The 22184-nt window shown below is 40.9% G+C and overlaps 1 protein-coding gene across 9 annotated transcripts in view; it reads left to right on the plus strand.

The window, feature by feature from the left end:
• Positions 1-22184, plus strand: part of LDB2 (LIM domain binding 2) — a 351072-nt gene that overhangs the window by 21343 nt on the left and 307545 nt on the right. The gene's annotated exons all lie outside the window — the stretch shown is intronic.

Here is a 22184-nt window from a genome sequence, read left to right on the forward strand (position 1 = left end):
AGCCCTGTTCTAGTCATAACCCCCTTTCTTGTATAGTATTCACGGGCTTTTTGGGTATAAACATTCTGGTGTTTTCCCTTTATGTTTCAGCTGCTATTTTTAATTTGGCCTGCCTCACTTGCCAGTCATGACCTGTTGGCCATTTTTGGTTCATTTATTTTCTGGTCCATCAGATGCCTGGCCTCCTCTGCTTCTTCCTGCCCAGATTCTGATCGCATGCATGTCTTGTGTCTGTGGTCAGTCTGTCCTTGTGGCTTGTGTCTTAGAGTTCATGTCACCATTTCTTATCACATATCATTTTTACTTTATATTTTGACATTTTATTATCCCAATCTCTTGTGCATACATAAATAGGAATATAAACGAAATAAATTGTTTAGGTATTCCTAAGACTTCATATTCTAACTTTTCAGAATGGTTCTTTGGGTCATAGCTGTTCACAATTTTCCATAAAGTATACATTCTGTGCCACCAAAAATGTTGGTGAGACAGCATTCTTCAACATAATGTATTAGGAGAAAAAGCAGTTGGTGCTGGCCTCTGAGCAGGCTCTGCATTATATAGAACTTGCCTAATTTTAAATTTGATTTTCAGGAACGTAGCTAATCTTGTTGGATGCACAATCTCTCAATTCTTAGCTTGAGCCATTTGATTTTGAGAGTTTAAGGAGTGATCCATTTTTTCTCTCCCATTCTTTTCCAAGTCATTACACCCATCCTGCAAATTATGATGCTTTTGTTTTTAATATTTGCCCATGTGCCATGACAATGATGGCTTGACAGGGATGGTAAATTAAAATCTTACTATTAAACATACATGAGAATTCAGAGCCTGGAGCCATTGATACTAGAGAAAATGTGCATGTTGAAATTAATGAAATTATATATAGGTAGACTTAGTTGGAATTTTACTGTGCTTGTGGTTTGTAACCTTCTTTCTCACCTTAAAACATATTCTAAACATGTTTTCATTAAATGTTATATAAAACTGGACTTCGGGGAGTGGAGATATTTAAAAATGATTCTATCATAGTTTGTAATAGTAACAAACAAACAAACCCAGAAATAACCTAAATGTCCATTGATTGGTACAATGGAATAACTTTTAAGCCATAAAATAGGAACAAAATTCTAATAGATACTACATCATGGATGAACTTCCAAAAAACATTATTCTAAATAAAATAAGTCAGTCACAAAAGACCACCTTCTGTATGATCATGTGGGCAGGGACTGGTGGGGAAAGGTGTTCCTATGATGGACATGAGGTAAAAGGGTCAGGATGGTAGATACAGAGTGGATATGAGGAGGGAGGTGGGCAGCAGAGATGATGGCGTCATACCAGAAAGGGTCTTTTGCCTGGTGGAGGGGTCATTTTAAAGGGAGGGACAGTGACCCACAGAGCTCCATAGCCACCAGGGAGGCCACCCTCCATTCATATCCATCCTTAGCCGAGATGCAGAGCCTCTAATCAGCTATGTGACTTTGAAGGAGCCACTTATGTTCCCGGCCATCACTTTTCTTATCTAAGATGAGGAAGTTGGACTAATGTGACGTTTAAGCTTCCTTTACATTTTAAATTCTAGCAATATCTGAATCTAGATAAGGCTTCAGATCATCTTCTTATCATGAATGCAGCATTGTCCTGCTCCTCTTGACTGTCTGTGGAGACTCCTGGGCTTTCTCAGCCTTTCCCCACATTGTTATGGTGATGGTTAGTTTTCCAAATACAGCTGATCCACTGCAGCCTTTCCTACTTCCTTTTGAGTGTGGTGGCCTGCTTCTGCTGCTTTCCTGTAAAAACTCAGTGGTTTGCTTTTTTTTCAGTTAAGCATTTCGTGATGGTGGAGGGCAGCCATTCATTTCCAGTGTTGTTGCTGGCTGGCATTCCAACTTAGGCGCCCGCTCACATCTTTGCTCAAGTCACTCACTTTGAATGAACACGTCTCCAGAGACTGAGATGCCTCCCCAAGAAAAGGCTGCAAGTCGGGAAACAGACTCAAGGAACTACTGAGTGCTGTTCTTGGATCTCTACATTGATCTGCTAGACCACTTACAAATTAGAGAGCAAAATAGCTGGGTGTTTTTTAGGTTACGTTGGAGAATGATGGAAGAAATCACAGAGGAGAGTGAACATCTGCATATTGGTTATGACCAGTTCCAAACTCAAGAGATGAAGCATGCACACTATACCCTTGTGATTTAGAAATTTCCTGCCTCAATAATAGTAGTAATTTTTAAGAACACCCATGGTGTTGTGGTTAAAAATTCAGGCCAATGGACCAGACTGTCTCCATCTGAATTTTAGGCCAAACATTCCTTGGCCATGTTATCTAACTGACTATGAGTTAGTTTTCTCATTTTGTAATGCGAAGTGATGGTAACAGTAATTACTTTGTCAGGATGTTATTAGAATTAAATGAATTAATACTGATACATAGTGTTCATATAAGATGGTAGTTTTAGAAGTCCCATCACACCTACAACCTTATTTTCTCTTTTTAATAACCCCTGTCTTAGTCAGTTTGGGCTGCTATAGTAAAAATGCCAAAGAATGGGTGGCTTAAACAACAAATATTTATTGTTCACAGTTCTGGAGGCTGGGAAATTCCAGATCAACGCACTGGCAGATCTGGTGTCTGGCGAGGCATACTTTCTGGCTTGGCCAAGCAGTGAGGCACTTGGCATGATGCCTGACAAATGGTGGTAGTAGTCGTCATCACTAACCTTATCATCATCAATAATACCATCATCAACATCACCAACATTATCACTAGCATCATCACCACCACCTTCATCATCATCATTATCATAACCACCACCATCATCATCACCACTACCATCATCACCACCACCACCATCATCCCATGAAAGGAAATAGAACTTCAAGGAGGTTAAGCAACTGGACTAAAAGAGCACTGAGGTGAAGACCTTCGGTAGGCAGTGCTCCCGTGAATAAGAAATTCTTCTGTATTACACTGTACCTGATTGCAACTTCTTGGTCATCATCCTTTGAAAAGATTTGGCCTTTCTCAAAAGATTCCATTGTTTGACTATGTAACATAATGCAGTGGGGAAAGCATTGGGCCTGGACTCCAAGTTCTTTTTATTCTTTCTCTTCCTTGACTAACTTTGAGTGATACCTTGGGCAATTCACTTCCCTTTGAGGCTCAATTTCTTCATCTGGCAAATGAGGGTGTTAGACCAGGTAGCCTGTGTAGTTTTTCTTTATGTCACAATGGTCTTTGGTTTATTTATTAGATTTAGTTGATTTATTTACTTGTGTATTTATTTTCTTTATTAAATACATTCTTAAAGTTAAAAAAGAAATGTAGTGTACAGAATTCTGTTATTCCATCACCAAAATCTCCTAATTGTCAAATTTATCCCAATCCTTTCCAGTGTAGTTGTAACTTTGCTGCTTTGTAACCTGAATTTTCATTTATCTTATATCATGTGTCTTTTCCATAGTGATGCCTTTTTGTGTATTGATTGTTTTTAAATGGCACTCAGGAAAAAAAGTTCGGCAGAGTCACCTTCCTTTTCTCCAGCTCTTATCACCCAGTCCTCTGTAGATATCCTGTTCTGCTAGAACAACAATTATTATACTTCCATGTGGCGATAAGGCCTTTGAAGGGAAATAAAATGGGACAAGGGGTTGGAGAGTGACTGGAACAGAATGGGGGTCTGGTTTAGACAAGACCATGAATGAGGGGAAGTCTGTCCGAGGGAAACTGGCATAGAGGCCACCTGCAGGAAGTGGATGCATGAACCATGTGAAGGGCTGGGGAGGAATATTCTAGGTGACAGCAGCATGTTTCGGAATGGGCTTGCGGTGTTTGTGGGGCCGTGAGAAGCCTGTGTGACTGGGAGCATGAGTGGAAGATTCTACCCCTGAACTCTCTGAGATGAATGAATGTCCCTGCCCTTTCCTTTCCAAAGTCAAACTGGATCACCCCCAATGGGACTGTGGACAGCCACGTGGTGGAGTGCTGAATCATATACTCTTAGTCACTTGAACTTCTGGTGTGGGGATGATTTAGCTTAAAGAGAAAGAGGGGAATTGGAGATACTGCCCTCCATCTGAAGGGCTGTCTTCACAGGCAAGGACACATTTACCCGATGGAAAATGGCCCTTCTCTTGGAGGCTAGAGGATCCCCCTAGTAGTCACTGTGGCTGGCTTGTGGAGACTCCCTGGCTGTGTCTCCTGCAGGGCTTGTGGTGCTGAGCCTGCCCCCAGGCCAGCCTCGAGTCCCTACACATCAGAAACTTGAGCGCAGTCACAGCGAGTCCCTTCCTTCCTACAAGAGGGTCAAGAGCAGCTCTTTGTGAATATTTGTCAGTGGAGCTCCTGGGTCTCATCATGGCCAAGGGAACTGTAGGCATGGGCCACTTTGCCCAGGGCTTCCCTTAGGTCCTCCACATCCAATCAGCCAATAGCCCCAGAGTGTGTGAAGGTGGGGCAGGGTTTCAAGTCAGGCCTTGCTTCTACCCACCTCAACAGAGCTTGCTCGGTCACATGGCTCAGCTGCCAGGAACTCAGATACTGGCTCTGTTATATAGTATTTCTCAAAGTGCTTTGCTACCTACCTGCATCATAGTCACTGGGGTGGCAGGTAATTACTAGGAGTGACAATTCTCTGACCCAAACCAATACCTAATGAGGCAGAACAACTGAGTGTGGGGCCTGGGGATCTGCATTTTATTCTTTTTTTTTCTTATTTCTTGGGAATCTGCATTTTAATAACCTGCCCCAGCCTGAGGTTTAAGATTCACTAGCTAAGAAAGTAGAGGGCAAAGTAAACATGATATTTATGTAATCATGTTTATTGAAGGAAAAACATGATAAATGCTCCTCTCATTCTGCTTTCTCTACCTCTGGCACCTTTTCAAAGAGGAATTAAATTAATAACTTGTTGATTTGTAACTCTTGCCCTTTAAACATGTAAGCTCCCAGCACGCTGGATGTCAGAATCATTAGTCAATACATCAATACTCTTAAGGAGTCTGTTCACTTAACTAATAAAGCGCAGCCGAGGTTGTTTTCCTCCCGTGTCCTTGGCGGCTGGAGCCATGCCCTCTGTGACTGGAGATGTGCAGGCTGCCCGGGCAGCGCTGGTGATGGATGGCTCCCTGGCTCAGCTGGCTGTGACCCTCGGATCCTCTTCCCTTTCCTCATCCTCTTCCTTTTCCTGGTGACCAGTCTCTGCGGGGCTTGGCATCCTTATGAGCGTTACACAAAGAACTTCAATTTGCCGGACTTCAGGGGTGGAGGATGGTGGCATTGTTCCTGTTTCTCCTGTTATCGTTTGGCCTACTAATTCCATTTTCCTTGTATTTCCGTGGGAACCTGGACGCCTTTAACCACTACCGAGGGTTGCAAATAGTGTGGGTCGCAGATAGCACTGTTTGGAGAGAACTCACCCAGGGCCAGAGCTGGAGGGCTCTCTGATTCACGCAAGATAGGGCCGTTTCTATAGTTACAGTGGTATCAAACTTGTATTCCTGTCTCCAAATATTTAGGGGGAGAATCTAATAACCAAATATGGACAAAATGGTATTTTACTCAAATGAAAGAGGCCACGTTTTTTAGTTCTATTTCTGTATACCAAACACATGTAGATATAGCCCAGAGAGTGAGCCATTCTTGTGAAATAATTTTCATAGATTAAAAAGAACTACGAACAGCAAGATGAAAGAACTTTTCATTGGAAACTTCTTATGTGGAAGCCTTTTGACATCCTTTATTTCTTATAACAACCATTTGAGAAAGACATCATTGTGCCCATCTTACAGGTAAAGAAACTGAAGTGTAAGGTGGTTGGGTTGCTCAGCTGTATCAGGTGCTGGGGCAACTGAGCAAGGAGTTAATTCAATTCAGTTCAAATAGCTTGTGGGCACCTATGGAGTGTTCACAGCACACGTATGGGTTGAAGAATTCACACAGTCTCTGTCTGGGACATTAGAAATGGCATTGCTGACAGAGAGAACAGCATGTGCAATGGAGGAATGGCCATGCATAGTGTGTCTGGGGGAAGTCTGCTGTTACCACGTGGTGGGAGTAATAGGACTGGGCTGAAATCATATCTGGAGGCCATACAAGCTGTCTACAATGCTCTGCAGCCCATGAGGAAAAGGCTTGAGTGTTTTAAAGCAGAGGTTCAGCATGATAATACCTGTGATGACAAAGAGGGCTGATATTGGCGAGAAAGCTGGAAGTGAATGGAATTCTTCAGTCCTCAGGGGAAGCTGAAGAGTTACTATCCATTCTGTATTCTCTGACTGTGTATCTGTAACCCTGATTTTGCCTCACAGAGAACACTTGTCAATATCTGGAGACATTTTTGGTTGTCACAACTAGAGTAGAGAGCTACTGACATCTAAGGGGTAGAAGCCAGGGATGCTGCTAAACATCAGACCATGTACAGGACAGTTCCCCACAACAAAGAATTATCAGGCCCCAAATAGCAATGGTGCCAAGGCTGAGAAACCCTAACTGACCTACTGTGACTTTGGTTCTGATTGACAATCTCAATCCCACATTCTTTGTCACCCCTTTTGATCAACTTAGTGAGTCTGTGCTTGAGTTTCTTTCTTTCCTTCTCTTTTTTCTTTCTTTCTTTCTTTTCTTTCTTTCTTTCTTTCTTTCCTTTCTTTCTTTCTTTCGCTCCTTTTTTTTTCTTTTGTTTTGTTAATCCTCACCTGAGGATATTTTTCCATTGATTTTTAGAGAGAGTGAAAGGGAGAGGGAGAGACAGAGAGAAACACCGATGTGAGAGAGACACATCAACTGGTTGCTTCCCACATGCCTTGGACCAGGGCCGGAAGCCTGCAACCAATATACATGCACTTGACCAAAATTGAACCCGGGACCCTTCAGACTGCAGGCCAACGCTCTATCCACTGAGCCAAACTGGCTAGAGCTTGAGTTTCTTTATTTGTATAGTAGATATAAGAAGATCATAGGAATAATAGAGTGGTAGGACAAAAAAAAATTTATGAACTTTCCGATGATTATTTGTGTATATATGCTCTTTATGGACTCATAGTCAAGCAACGAAGGAGTCCTCCATACCCCAGTGAAGCAAACTTCTTTGGGGGTTCCTTTTAGTTAACATGTCTATTGTATTTAAGCTGCAGAATCCTTGTTTCAGGACTACTGCCTGACTTTTTGGCAAATTATCTTTGGTTGATTTTTTTGATAGCTCTAGTTATGCCCGGGGAGTGGGGGTGGGTGGTGGAATCCTAGTTGTTTTCACTGGGCAGGTATAGATCCTGGTGGTACAGAACTACAGTGTTGCCAAGGTCAGTATATTGCTAGCTCTGAAATAAATTCACCAACCATGACTTTGTCCACAAATGTGGATCACTGCCCAGATTGCTTCAGCATTATAGAGTCTCTTATTGAATAGGCTGGTCATGAAACAGGTGCTCATTGAATGAGATCGTCTTAAAACACGTCAAGAAGCCGCAGAGCGTTTGGATGGAAGAGACCACCTGTACTTTTGCAGATGAACAAACTGGGGGTTGAGATGATGTGGAGTGATTTGCTTGAAGTCACACGGCGAATGGGCACCCTCCCCTAGGCCCCCTGTGCGAGGGCATAGGCACTGAAACCAGACCATCCACAGCACATGGGCACTTTGTATTCATACATGATGACCTGGCATTGTTTCCTGTCGGTTTCAGCAGACGTGGACCAGTTAGACAGAGGCCTTTAGGTCCTATCTAATACAGTGATGCTCACTGAGCTGAGAGGATTGCTCTCTGCTCATTTAAGAGCACCACTCTGTTTTCTTTGTGACAGTGGGTCTCCTTGTACCTAAAAGGTCAAGGCTCTGAATTGAACTGGACATGCTCTTATGACACATTTTAAAAAAAATCCCATTAATATTTAAATGTATAGGAAAGTGTAGGTAAAGGAAAATGTCTGTAGGGCTGGAGGATATTATACTTTCCAGGCTACCAAGACCCTTCTGTCTCTTTCTCAGTGTTTGTCTCAGCAGAAATCTGTGCCGGGAAGATGCTTTGGTGAGGTTAGGGCATTAGAGCTGTACTGTGTACATTTCTCCACATTTGCAGTAAAGGTAGGGCCACTTGCCAGGTAAGTGTGGCTCTTTGAGTCACCTCTACAACTGACTTATTTCTCTCAGAGGTTTTCTCATCTGTCAAATGGGGATAATAATAGTGCTTGCCTCCAAGTTGGAGGGGATTAAATTATTTTTAAATTTGCATTAAGTATTTTTGCCTAGTATTCAACAAACTTTAATAGCTTCATATATATTACCTATTATTATTTTTTATTACTGCTATTATTATTGTTATTTCACTGTGAAATGTGTCTGGCACATAGCAGGTTTTCCACTAATAATGCATTCATTCTCCCTCTCTCTCTCTCTCTCTCTCTTTCTCTTTCTCTCTCTCTCTCTCTCTCTCTTTCTCTCTCTCTCTCTCTCTTTTGAGTGACATCCCTGCCACCAAGTGCCTGTGTGGCTTCAAAAACTCACCCTCCCCTAAGAGGGGCCTCAGCTCCCTACTTTGGAGGAAATGGGAATGGCCCTTCCTAACTCAACATGCTCTGTGTAATGAGTCTCTGAGTCTGGGATTCTAGCCACACCACAGTGAGAAAAAAACCAAAGTGACAGTGGTAGGGACCAACGATGTGAACCTATTGAGGATGCAAAGAACATTTCTCACCATGAGGATTCGGTTGCAAAACCTCACACCTGTCATCAAATAGAAATATTTAGGGGGAGGATGTAATTGAGGCATTGGGGGGACTTGAGTATTGCCATATGGATTAAAATGCCATCTGATCCTGGTTACCTGGCTCTTACTAACTGGCACTGGGTGGATCACCCACACATGCTACCAGTCTTGACAGCAGGAGTGGGAGCCTCGCTCTGCATTTACTCACAGAACTCAGTTGATCACAAGTTAAAGTGGTGAAATGTTTGAAGGACACGCCCTTTGTCTTGTCTGTAATGTCATTAGAGGTCTGGAGTAGGCCCTCCAGATATCAGAGTACACGTCTGTGATTTACTGACACTGTCATTGTACCAGTTTTCTTAGCTCAGTTTCCTCATCTGAGAAATGGGAGCTATGAGCAGCTATGGGGTATGACAGTGCTTTCATGAGATAAAACATCATATAGTGCCTGACCCATAGTAACCTCAAGAAATGCTATTTTGCTGTGTGTGTGTGTGTGTGTGTGTGTGTGTGTGTGTGTGTGTGTGTGTGTTTTAATGTAGTGGTTGAGCAAGATTCCAAGGCCTCTTTTTGTTTAAAAATTTATGTCAAGTTTGGAGGGTGGGCTGATTACATGGCCATTAGCAAGCTCACTTAATGGATTAAAAAAATACTCTAAAAAATAACGTGGACAACAACACAGGGAGAATTGTGCATTTGACGCAGTTTGTATAAGTCAATAAATATTATATCAGGTCCAGGATGGGAAAAGGATGTTGCCAAAATAATTGTGATGCGATAGTCTAAAAAAATAAAGTCAACAATAGGCCAGTGTGCTGGCCAGCAGGAAGCCCCAACAATACCCGCACCTTTTTCCTGGACCTTGCCCGGAGTTCCTTCCAGGCGACACAGATAACCAATGGGTGATAAAGTCAGGTTTGGTGCCCACTGAAAATAGAATAATTAGTGTCAAATGGTTATCTGATCAGAAAATGGACTTAGCAAACACCCTTCCCAAGCAGTGTTGAAGAAAGTCCCTTGTGAGGAGGAAGTCCCCTTTTCCCACCTGAGCTGTCCTGCAAAGTCACAGTGGCACACTGAGGCTCAGCTCACCTGGAACATCAATAGGTCTCACCTCTGTCTCCAGCCATTATGGCATCCTGCATACCCTCCTTGGGAGCAGAGATGTAAACAGTGACTTCTTGCATTTATAGAGAGCTTGTGTGCGTGCACAGTCTTCATTCCGTGGAGCTCTGGAGGCAATTCCTGGCGTTGTCTGTCACCTCCATGACTTACTGCTGGACTTTGAACCTGGCTCATCCCCTCTGAGCCTCAGTTTCCTCATCTGTAAAGTGGGAGAGAACAATCATTTAAATCTCATCTGTTGTTGTCAGGATTCTGTGAGATCATGCTGGCAGAGTGTTTAGCAGTGTGCCTGGCATTACTTACTATATTTTAATAATCAACTAAATAGTAATTATTATTAATAACTAGAGGCTCAGTGCACGAAATTCATGTACTTGGGGGGTGTCCCTCAGCTTGGACTGCGCCCTCTTGCAGTCCGGCAGTTGGACATCCTTAGCACTGCCACCGCTGTGCTCACCAGCCATGAGCCTGGCTTCTGGCTCACTGACCAACAGGGGGCATCTCCTGCATCATTGAGCGTTTGCCCCCTGGTGGTCAGTGCTCATCATAGTGACCAGTATTTCCACTGTTCGTTGATTTGCATATTAGCCTTTTATTATATAGGAAAATCCTGTAAGGGACAGGATTACCTCCATTTTGGAAGTGAGAAACTGAGACTCATTCCATTAATATATTTATTAAGTGTTCATGTTCCAGGCACTATTTTAGGTCTGGCTGAGAGGAGAGATGGTAAGCAAATACATGTATAAACATAATTTATCCTGAATTCCAATAAGTGATATGAAGGGGAAGCTGAGAAAAGGAAGAGAGAGTAAAGGAGCTGGATGTCAGGGATGGTCTCCCTGATGAGGGGAAGTTCTAGCAGAGACCTTCCTGAAGTGGAAGAATGAGCCTTGCCAACACCTCAGGGAATAGCATCCAAACAGAAGGAACAGCCTGTGCAAAGGCTCTGCAGTAGGAGTGTCTCAGTCAATCATGAGGAATGGCAAGGACCCCTGGGTGCCCAGAGCAGAAAGCCAGGACAGCAGTCAGCGATAAGGTCAGGTCAAAGGAAATCTATGAAGATCCTGCTTAAGATTTGTGATTTTATCTGTTGGAAAGCCATGGAAGGCTTCTGAGATGAATGTTTGATCTGAATTAAACTCTGTCTAAGATTTACCCTGAATCCTGTGCAGGGAACAGATTGCAGGTAGGCAAGATGGGAGCAGGGACATCCATCTGGCAACTTTCTCAGTTCAGACAAGCAATGATGGTGGCTTGGATGGGGATGGTGCAGTGGAGGTGGTGGAAATGGTGATGGACTGTAAGGAATAAAAAGACACCATAAGATCCATTCATTCTCCATCCTTTAAGAACTACTGGTCTACCAGGGGTAAGAGACATGTCAAGGAAACATTGAACTCCAGAGATAACGATCTATGGGGGGATTAGAAAAACACAGACCATTATAAGTGGGCATGGTCAGCAAAAGCTTTAATGAGAATGTGGGGCTTCAGATGCACCCAGGAAAATTTGAACAGGCCAAAGCATGAAGACAGCAAACCACTTAACTTTTAGAGATCTATATAAGGAAAGGCTCCCACCAGACCAAACATAATGCTTAAAGTCTAAATATTTAGGTTATTTCCAGCTTTTGGCCACTTAAAAAAATAGTTACTCTTCATTTAAAATCACAATAACAAACCTATTGCATGTTAACAAATGCCATTTTTAAATTAAAAAATTATGTTTTCTCAAATAACTTGGAAGTTAAATAAGAAGATTGGTATATTAGTTGTGTGGCCTTAGGTGAGTTACTTAGCCATTCTGGGCCTCAATTTTATCCTTTATAAAATGGAGAAACTACAGTATTTACCTTATAGGACTGTTGTGATAATTAAGTGGGTTAATATATATAAAGTGATTTGAATAGTGCAAAGCGCATATTAAATAATTTATAGTGTTAGCATTTCTTTAGAGTAGGTACAGAGTAACTGAAGCATAAACGACACACATTTTAAATATAAATAAGGCTTTCCCCCCTCCTTTTCTCTGGTCTTCATAGAAAAAGTTTGCCAACCCCTATATAATGGACCAGCCTACTTCAAAGTGACTATGCCAATTTATATTCCCATAAGCAGTCAGATTATGAGCATATTCACTTCCTGTAGGCTCACCAATGCTTGATATTATTAATTTCTAAAATTTTAGCCAAGCTGTTGGATCACAAATGGTATCTAAATTGAACTTGCATTCCCTTGATCAGAGATTCTCAAAGAATTTGGTCTCAGGACCTCCTGGCACACCTTAAAAATATTTAAGGATCCCTAAAAGCTTTTGTTTCTCTGGGTAACAGTTGTCAAGATTCACCATGTTAGAAATTAAAGCTGAGAAGTTAAAAAAATAGTTACTATTCATTTAAAATGGCAATAATAAACCTATTACATGTTAACATAAGTGACGTTTTTTAAATTAAAAAATTATGTTTTCTCAAACAAATTAGAAGTTAAGTGAGAAGATTGGCATTGTTTTGCATGATTGCAAATCTCTTTAATGTTTGCTTAATAGAAGATAGATGGATTCTCACATCAGTGTCTGCATGCAATCTGCTGGTGTATTGTTTTGGTTGAAGAAAGTATTTAGAAAGCAGTTTCACATAAATTTGTGGTTAGAAAACAGGAATATTCTAATAGCCTTTGAAATAATTCTTTGTTCCTATATCAAAACTCTACAAGTGATAGTTTCTTAAAGATAACTTTCAGTGTGGAATCTGAAGTCATATCACTGAGCTTTTCATGCTTTGTAATATTAAAATTCATCAGTCTATCTTGTACCTTAAGTGGATCTTTTATACCCACTAATGAATTTGTAATATGCATTGGTTATTTGAAAAATATTGATTTGCTGAATTTTGCAAATCTTCCAAATTGGACACTTGCATTATGCAAGAGCAAAAAAATCACAGTTATTAATACCACCATCAATCACATCAGAAAAGTTTTAAGTATGAGGAAGCTGTCAAACAGACAGCAGCAGATATAAGTTTACCATAATTTAATTTTTGCTTGAGAGCTCAGTTAATCACTGGCCACAAATACCATCAGGTGTTTTCCTTGAAGTGATTGGCTCATTTTGATTATTTGTGAGAAAACAACTGACAAATATGCATCTGAATCACTATAGTTCATCTGTTCTCCTTTGTCTAAAATGGCATTGAATGAAATAAAGCACTAGTTGAGCTCACAGAAATCACACAAGTGTCCTTCCTGGTGATGGCATTCATACTTATTTTGCCACACAGAATAGTAAAAAGCAAGGACTCGATAGTAGAAATGTAATACAATGTGTAGTTACATCAAGGAATTCTTTTTTTTTCTTTTTTTTTCTCTCCAAGTGCCTGGTAGTGAAGAATGCAATTACTCCTCTATGGTTTGGTACCACTACCTTGATTTGGGGCTAAGGTTCTGCAGTTTTTCCCACTATTGCTGTGCACTATCATTGCAAGTGTCAACACTGAGAAAAAGGCAAACAACATAAAATTATGATGCAAATAGTTTTGATCTCATGGATCCCCTAAAATGATCTTGGGGACCATTGAGGACTGCTGCCCTAGATAATACTGAGGTTGAGCATATTTTTATCTGTGTTTTCTTCTGCAAACTGGCTATTCACATGCTTTGCCAATTTTTCTATTGGGTTGTTTGTCTTTTTCTTATTGATTTTTAGAAGCGATGTATATGTTGAGAATAGAGTTTTTTGACACATGTATTGCAAATATTTCTTCACCAACAGGGCAAAACCTAAATAATGATGTGGATCCAACATAGTAAAACACTGCATTGCATGGAATAATACAAAATATACTAACCTAGAAAGGCCTAAAAGATATTGTTTAGTGTGAAAAAAATAAGGCAATTTTTAGAAAATATAGAGTATGTTACTTATAAATTCCTTCCCACTCATTACACAAAACAGTTGTTTTATGAATAAATAAATATATATATATATACATTTATATAATTGTATAATGTTATATATAAAAAAGTTTTGTATATACACACATATATAACATGTATGTGTATATGTAATATGTATATTAAAGACACAGACAGATAAACAACATCTTGAAGGATAAACACCCAAATTATAACAGAAGATAATCATAATTATTATTTTAGATGGAGATAAAGGACGCACAATAGGGAATTATATTGATTGTGCCTTTGACTTATTTGGTAGCTGATTTTTTTTTACAAGGAGAATATGTTTATGAATTTATTAACTAAAATGAATAACTTCTTAAAAATTATAGGAACATGGCTTCGTGATCCTTCTAGCAAAATAGCACATGGGGATCAGGATTTGCATATATGCTAGGAAGAATGCCAGTGTATGCATACTTGAAAAAATAATAGTGTTTTCTGGAAGCTTGAGCACTTTCTTTTGGTTGCTCCCTACTGAGAAAGGATACCTATCTCACTACTAAGGAGTTGTGGGCCAAAGTTTTCACTAAACTTAAAGTGACCTTTCTTTTGTCCATTTTCCAAATTCTGACCAACTAATATAAATAGTCTTAATTCAATATTTATATAAAATTTAGGGTATAGTAACCACTGTTCCTTAAAATATTTGGATCGGTTTGTTTTATTTAAATATTAGTGACTGACTTTTACACTTTGGTAACTGCCTAACTTTCCCCTGTTTACCATAGGAAAATAAATAGAGTTAAGTTTTCAGCCCCAAAGGCACCATTTAAGGGATTTAAAACAAACCTTACTCTTGCAATGCGTTCATATAAGAAATGAGATCATGAACTCCTAAAAATAGTTGGTGTCAAATTAGGAAAAGCTGGAGCAAGTTAATTTCAGAGGTATTATCTTCTGAAGTTACCTATTGCATATCTCTTCCCATGATTCATATCTTCCTATGATTTACAACAACAGATTATGTAATTGAATGATCATCGATATTCATGGAACATCTTTTGTCCAGCTGACTGTCCCAGTGCTTTATGAGTGGTTCCCCCATGTGGCAGTGCCTAGCTCAGCCCACGTGTATAAAAGTTGACCATTTCAGTGTGCCGTCGATGTGTGTGTAGGCAGGGCAGGTCCATCCTGTTTATCCCCTCATGCCCCGGGAGCTGCAGGACTTACCCAGCAGAAGGAACATTTCCTTCCTGTCCGTCATGGGTAGAGCACAGGATACCTTTGTAATTTTCATTTAAATGCCTAACGGTCTTGGTAAGGGGTGGAGTATAGACGCTAACACATACTTAGGTCTACTCTATGCCAAGTGGTCTGAGAGGTCCTGGACATGTTTTAGATGCTTAATTGCATCTTCACAAAAAACACACAAACAAACTAGTGAAGGGAGTTGCTATTATCTCCACGTTACAGCTGAGGAAATGAGTCGACCCTGAGATCACAAAGCTAGAACGTGACAGAATTGGGACTGCTCCCAACTGTCTTTGACCTTGGAAATCAGGCTGGGTCATCACTGTTTCTTTCCTGCTAGAGACGGAAATAACAGAGCAGGCAGGGAAACTTTCCCAGGAGTCTCTCTCTCTAGCACACAGTGGTGCCCTTATCATCTGACCTGCTCTTGTCCTGTTGACATGGGTGGCCTTTGTCCTCAGCTGTGCTTGGGCTGCTACCTCTCTCCACCTAGTGGCTCATGATTGTCAGGTTAGCTCAAACTACCTTGACGTGCATTCCATGGTAGTCATTGCTTCTCTCCTGCAGAAGGGATTGTCTAAACTTGTCTCCATTTTCCTTTCGTTTGTTCCCTGTTGAGACACTGCCACTTGACTTCTCTCCTCCCTTTGCTGAATCTGCCTCTCAGAGGCATCACTCACCTACTAACAAATCAAATGATATTTTTATATTTATTTATTTATTTTATTTATTTCAGAGAGAAAGGGAGTGTGTGAGAGAGATAGAAACATCAATGATGACAGAGAATCATTGCCCAGCTGCCTCCTGCATGCCCAGCACTGGGGATTGAGCCTGAAACCTGGTTATGTGTCCTGACCAGGAATCGAACCATGACCTCTTGGTTCATAGGTTGATGCTCAATCACTGAGCCACACTGACTGGACCAAATGATATTTTTAAAATTTACTCACTGGACCTTTCTGTTGTAATTGCCGCAATTCCTGCTGAGAAATCCAAGAGCCTTGCTTGTCATGGAACTGTTGTCCTAGTGTTTTCAATTCTACTTCCTTGACCATTGTATTGGTCAGTTTTTATTATCCCCTTCTTCTTGCCATGTGTGTTGGGCTGTATGGGCTCCTGCATGCTTGTGAAGGTCAGTTTTTAATTTTTCAAGAACTTTGTGAACCTGTTCATGCCATTTTTGTCGCTTGAAATCAGCTATGGAATTGCATTTACATGATAGAAATTGGCAAATGTTAAAAATTAGCCCGCTCCATCCCCAAGAGCATTAAACATTCACCAATACCCTCACTGCTTCTAAACCACCCCATTAAAGTAGGTGTTTTGTAGGGTAGCCATTCTTTTTTTTAAAAAAATACTTTTTATTGGTTTTTTACAGAGAGGAAGGGAGAGGGATAGAGAGTTAGAAACATCGATGAGAGAGAAACATTGATCAGCTGCCTCCTGCACACCCCCCAACTGGGGATGTGCCCGCAACCAAGGTACATGCCCTTGACTGGAATCAAACCCAGGACCCTTCAGTCTGCAGGCCGACGCTCCATCCACTGAGCCAAACCAGTCAGGACATAGGGTAGCCATTCTTAAGAACCTTTCTCCTCACTTGACACATTCTTTCTGGAAGATATCTCTCCCCAACCCCCCCAACACACACACACACACACACACACACACACACTGTCAATTGTACCCTAAGTATCTATCTATAGGCCTAAATTCACTCCAGAGTGTCAGACCTGTATATCCAAACACTTCCTGAAAATGCACCTTTGAACAGACACCCTAAATCCATCAAGTCCCAAATAGAACTCACTTTCTTGTTCTTTTCCTATGTTCCTTACTTCAATTACTGTCTCCACCTTCCACTCTCCAGAAGTTGGGTGTGACCTCTGTTTCCTCAGCCAGGCTGAGCCCAAGAAGGCATTGTTAAGTGGGATGCCCATTCATTCTAGGAGCTAGTTCTTGGGTGGTAACCCAAGGGAAATGATTTTAGATAATGGTGTGGTTTTCTTTTTGATTTTTCAGACTGGTCTAATCTCTACAATGTGGGAATTCTGAGATTTTCAGGTCCTGTGAATTTCTGCAGTGCAAACAGCCTCCTCCTCTGTTCTCACGAAAGGGAGGGAAAAAAAGTTCATGTAAATTAAGCATCTAGTAGATGCCAAGAGTTATAGGAGCTTTTCCATACATAAGTTTATCTGAATCTTCTGAACATTTCTATGATATAGATATTAGGATCATATTTTTTACGTGTAAGAGAAATTGAGCTTTAGCTAAAACAAATAGCTTGTCCAGGGAGCACATGCCATAAGTAGGTGGTAGAGGCATGATTTGGACAGGCCTACAGGACTCCAAAGCTTGTGGTCTCTTCATTACCTCACACTGCCTCTTGCTACGTGTGTCTGTGTGCAGGAAACTGGTCAGTGGCAGCTTGGATAACAGACTCACAGAAAGGGCCTCTGACCCTCACCCCTATGCAGGAGGTCCTCCTTTTTTCAGTGCTGCTGTCCTTGTTCTCCCATATCCGAAACCCTGCTTGCCTACCAAAGGGCCTAGGTAGCATGACACCCGTTGAAATACCCAAATGGATGCATGTGAAGTTCATTAATGTTTTTTGGAGTGTGTAGGCTGAAAGGGTTTCCCTTTTTTGGAGAACATATCTAAATGCATTGTTTAGATATACAAGTCTGAACATTGTTAATCAGTTTTTTTAAGGTACCAGTATGCAAATGCCTACTATGTGACTAGCTTGTGCAATAGGAGAGATCAGATGTCAACAAGGGCCAGATGTACAGCTCAGGGCTGGCACCTCCCTATAAGGTGTGGACTGTCCAGTAGGAGACAGCACTTGACCTATGAAATAAATGGTCAGAGTGATAGGAGGGAAAGGAGGAGCAAGTGCCCACGTGCTGTCCGTGCTCTCTGTAGCTGTTTTAATAGCTACTCTTCAAAGGATGTGTTGTGTTTTGATAATCAGGAAACACTCATGTCACGAAATGTCTCTGTATTGTTAAATGGCTCCCAAAGAATTAACACATCATCAGAGCCAGAGGGATTTGAAGGCAGTCTCACAACTCTCTATGAAGGCTCTCCACGAGTCACCAGTCTCTTTGGAGGGTGTTCTCCCTGGGTGGCATTTGGTCATGATATAGTGTGTCTGACATTTGTTGCATCTGTGTTAGTTGAACAGCTTTATACCAGGCATTTTGAATGAAACAGTGAACAAAGTTGACAAGGTTCCTCTCCCATGGAGCTTGCATTGCTTGGAATCAATTTAAGAAACATAAAATATCAAGTAGTGATTTAAGCAATAGGAAGAAATAAAAGAGAGTGATGGCAGAGAATATGCTCGGGGCTATTTTACAGTGGGTGTCAGGGGTGTTCTCCCCAATGAGCTGATATGTAAACAAAGACTTTATAAGCAAGAATAAACAGCCTTGTAAAAATTTCGGGGAGGACATTTAGGCAGAAGCCAGTGGCAAACACAAAAGAAAGAGGAAGAGGAGGAGGAGGAGGAGGAGGAGGAGCGAGAGAGTGCAAATATAGTGGAAGCAAATGGTCTGAGATTCCATTCAAGAGATAGTTGGGAGCCAGATTATATTCATCTGTGTTGACCAAGGAAAGGAGTTTCAGTGTGGGATTTAACTGTGGTGCTTTGGGAAGGCTTTGGAAGGCTACAGTAGGGGAGAGGCATAATCTGATTTATGTTGTGGATGCCTCATTCTGGCAGCTGTGCCCAGGGGTAACTTTAGGAAGGCTCCTCCAGTGCTCCACTGGAGACACGGTCTGGTGTGGACGGAGTGGCAGCAGTGGGGGTGGGGAGCAGTGCATGGATTTGAGATGTGTTTTGCTGATGACTTGTTGTGAGTGGTAAAGAAAAAGAGAAGATTCAAATATTGTCTTTAGCTATTGTGTGGGCATTGGTGCCATTTACAGAGATGGGGATTAGTCAGATAGAGGTGGGGGAAAGTTTAGGGAAGGAAATGACTTCTACATTCAAGCACATGGCCTTGAAGCCTCTGCTAAAATCCCGTCCAAGTTGGGGAGAGGTTGGCTGGCCATCCTTCTGCTGGGTGTCTCTAAAGGTGAAAAATTATTCTAGGTGCTAATCTAGACTCTGCCTTCTTGAACCTTCCAGCCCGCTGTGTTCTTGTTTTACTAGAAACACATGGAAAAATCTCCTGTTTTCTTAGAAATTGTTGCCAAAGATTTGAATACCAGTATTTTTGACATTGTTTTTTAAATATATTTTTACTGATTTTAGAAAGAAAGGGAGAGGGAGAGAGAAATAGAAACATCAGTGAGGAGAGAGAATCATTGATCAGTTGCCTCCACCAGGGATCAAGACCACAACCCAGGCATGTGCCCCAACTGAGAATCAAACTGTGACCTCCTGGTTCATAGGTCCATGCTCAACCACTGAGCTACACCGGCCAGGCATTTTAATGTGACATTGTTTTAACACATTAAAATTTTAAATTTGTTTGTGTAAAAATGCCATTAATTAGATCATAGTGTGTATACATGTGTTTCTCCAAGCTGACTGTATATCTCTCTGTTATGTAGTCTGAGTTCTGAATGAAGGGCTCAGCCTTTAGGGATGACTTGTTCCCGAGATACTTTACATAATTTTTGTTTTTGCTTTTTGTAATTCACTTTGTACTTAGTTTTAATCTAGTATGTGCTTGTTGTATAGGAAAAATAGAGACAAATAGTTAGAGTTAAAAGAAAATGCCATCTGGCATCTCACCACCCAAAGACCTTGATAGTTAAGTATTTGGCTCGTTTTTTCTCAGTATTTTTTCTTTTACTTTTATCACAACGGATGGTGTTTGTACAATTCATGCATATTTTGCTTTTTTCATTTGTATTATAACAAATGTTAATACTTCTGAAGAGTTTCTCAAAGAATGTTTCTCACAACACTTGCTGAGGTTTTCAGTTCATAAGGTGACTTAATTTATTGTTAGAGTTTTAATGATGGTTGTTATTTTAATGCCATGATGGTGAACAAATTGTAGTATAAGGATTTTTTCTATAATTTGAGTAACACCCTAAGGGGATCACAACTGCAGAGTGTGGACTTTGTACAAAGGGACAACACCGAGTTTCCAACATGTGATGCAGTTGACCTCCCATGGGATTGGATGTGTGAGGCCATTTGACCTCACTCAGGCCTCTGTCCGTCCAATGATGTCATTAAAAGAAGCATTTGCTGATTTGATAGGAAAAGAGCCTATTTGGTGTTGATGTCCTCATTTGTATTCTGTGGCTTACTAGTGAGGATGAATATTTTTCTGTATGTGTGTTCATCATTACATTTCCTTGTTTCTGAATTGTCTGTTTTTACTTTTGCCCATTTATCAATCCAATATGTTATTGTTAAGACACTTCCCTGCCCTCCGCAACATTATTTCTTCCCTTATCTTGGTATAAAAAACATTTTTAGAAGATTTTTTATGAAACAGAGTCCAACTAACTAGAACGTTAAGTATTCAAATTTTGGGTGAGAGGCAAATTGAAAAGAGAAATATATGACACATACTCTAAAAGTAGAGAAATTCAAATAGAGTGTAGTCTTTCTTCAGCTCTCAGTATAAAACTCATCAAAGCAAAAACTGTTTTATTTAGACATCTGGGAAATGTACTTTGACAAACATCCGTTTGATGACTGTCAGCCTCATAAAGATACTTTGATATCAAAAATTCACAGAAACTGCTGAAACAAATTATGTATTTTTATGACAAAGTACTCTTTGCTGACTCACTTGCCTTGTCCATCTGATATGGCTTTAGCACCATAATACAAAAGGGAGGCTCCACTTTTGTGTAAATGACATAATAGAATTCATAAAGAGCTCTGGGGAGTCAGAGGATGCTAATATGGCACCCCCCTCTACTTGTTTTGAGCAATGCTTACACATGGCTGCTTTTTGGTGTTTTTAACATAAAAGTGTTTCCAAGATTTACTATATTCAGTGCTTTTATAATTCTAGAATTACTTACTCTAACTACCACAGAAGGTAACAAAACATACTTCAAAAGGCTGATTTCTGTGCATGTAGGCCATAAAAGAATGTACCCAAGGAATCTTTAGCTTCACTTCCAATAAGTTAAAATGCAACTAGTTCTGTTACAGAGTTTGATCTCTCACTTACCTATGGCATGAGAGATAGCATACTTTGCCTTCTATTTATCAAACCTGAAACTACTGCTATTGGTTGTTGGAAATTGTTAGAAGTGACTCAGCCATCTTGATGGGTTTCCATCTTGGAAGTGAGGGTTCTCAGCTGTTAACTAACAATGGATCACAAACCATCTAAGGCAATGTGAGGGATGCCAGGAAGGGGCCAAAGTCTTGGAGATAGAAAAAGTATAAGAGTTGAGATCAGAAAGACTTGGACATCGAATCCACCGTGGGGAAGAATCCTCATTTCTTCATGGAGAAACTGACTTCCCTGGTACTCAGCTTCCTCATGCCCAACCTCATAAATTAAGACTAGTAAATACCGATCCAGCCTGAAAATTGAGCATTATCTGCTATGGACATAAATGACCTAGCAGAGTGCCTGGCCCTTAATGCATAGTCCCTAAGTCTTTGTGTTGTTATCATTGGTACCATTGTTATTACCTATATCTCTTACTATACAGAATGTGCCTGGAAGAAACAGTGGATGTGGGATAAGAAATAACCTTGTACTTTGTAAATAGTTTATATTATGACTAATATTAGCAACTACACCACATGTTTAATGAGCACCAAGCATGTGCTGGGTCCTTGTGCCTGCTAAAGAGAGGCGAGTGAACCCTAGCCATTTCTATCTGTATTCCCTTGCGAAGACTCACACACCCACCAATGCTCAAAGGAAACAGGTGTGGTCATAGAATGGTCCCATGACAGAGCTGAGAAGGGACATTGGGCAACCAGTAGAGTTGTGGTCCTGGTTACCAAAGCTGCTCTTTCCTATAGAGACTCAATGTGAAAACTTGGGAGTAGGAGTCTGCTCACCCCTTGCACCCCACTTCTCTCCCACTAGGCCATCTAGATCTTCAGGGACCACAGAACAAAGTCCATTGATCTGGTCCACCCCAGTTGTAGCATGGTGAAATCGAGACCCCAAATCTGAGGAAGTTGCCATTAGCCTGGGCTGGGTGAAAGGTTCATTCAACCCTATTGACTCTTAAAGAGACAGAGAGAAC

Source organism: Myotis brandtii, unplaced genomic scaffold (genome assembly GCF_000412655.1).
Source record: "Myotis brandtii unplaced genomic scaffold, ASM41265v1 scaffold547, whole genome shotgun sequence".
NCBI lineage: Eukaryota > Metazoa > Chordata > Mammalia > Chiroptera > Vespertilionidae > Myotis > Myotis brandtii.